The sequence below is a fragment of the Triticum dicoccoides genome, unplaced genomic scaffold, assembly GCF_002162155.2.
Source record: "Triticum dicoccoides isolate Atlit2015 ecotype Zavitan unplaced genomic scaffold, WEW_v2.0 scaffold143906, whole genome shotgun sequence".
Classification (NCBI taxonomy): domain Eukaryota; kingdom Viridiplantae; phylum Streptophyta; class Magnoliopsida; order Poales; family Poaceae; genus Triticum; species Triticum dicoccoides.
Window position 1 is genome coordinate 1 of NW_021202219.1, and position 1071 is coordinate 1071.

Sequence of the window (1071 nt, forward strand, 5' to 3'; positions counted from 1 at the left end):
ATGATGCTGACATTTTACTCTTTGGCATGTTATCACACCGCCTTAGTTTGCAGCAGAGATTGTGTGCATGCTTTTAATTTTCCTTTTATGTATATAAGGAATTTGCGCATGTTTGGGGAGTTTTGGAGTTCTGCAAAAGTGAAGTCAAATAGTTTTTTTACAGTATATAATAATTTTGAGAATTTGAGATCTGCAAAAAACAAAAAATAATATTGGAGCACATACTTTTATTTTCCTTTTATATAAGGAATTTGCGCATGTTTGGGGAGTTTTGGAGTTCTGGAAAAGTTAAGTAGATATTTTTTTTAGAGTATATAATAATATTGAGAATTTGAGATCTGCAAAAAACAAAAATAGAAATTGGAGAAGTGGGGTATCGATCCCCATACCTCTCGCATGCTAAGCGAGCGCTCTACCATCTGAGCTACATCCCCATGTTGACTTAAACAATTAGCAAAGCTTTTCACCTTCAGTACAATCTCAACAGTTTCGAGAGATAGTTGCAGCAGCGTCCTGTTGTGTGCGAAAACGTATGCGATTTTTCTTACATTGTTCTTCTCTAGATATTCATAAACATGACTGCGAATATGATATCATTGAATTATGATGTATGACCAGCAAGGGACTATGTCCTGAATGGAAAACCTGTTGTGTGATCTTCATGAGGACACAAGTCAGGGGAGCAGAACCGGCCAGTTCGGCCGCCCGCTCCCGGCAAACAAAACAAGGGATTGCAGTTTGGCAAAGTCTCCATTATGAAAAGGCCGGCCAGTAGGAAAATGGCCTTATCCCCTTTCTTTCTCAGGGAAAAAAAAAGTTTTTTTAGGGGTGATACCATTACTTTATTTAAGAACCAAAACTCGGAATGTCATCCGATATTACATTCAAGATACATTCTGGGGGAACACCATACCAGATATTACACAACTCATCCCCAACTCCAACCTTAGCTAACTTATGCGCAGCTGCATTTGCTAATCTACTAACCCACGAGACCTTAAAATCCACCCGAGAGTTCAGCATCTGCTTAATTTCCCGAATCCAAGGACCCGCCATGGAGAGATCCTGATG

At 39.3% G+C, this 1071-nt stretch overlaps 1 non-coding gene across 1 annotated transcript; it reads right to left on the reverse strand.

The window, feature by feature from the left end:
* Positions 1–361: 361 nt before the first annotated feature.
* On the reverse strand, positions 362–434 carry TRNAA-AGC. Its single transcript has one exon. It is a non-coding gene; the product is annotated as a tRNA-Ala (tRNA).
* Between the last annotated feature and the right edge of the window lie 637 nt (positions 435–1071).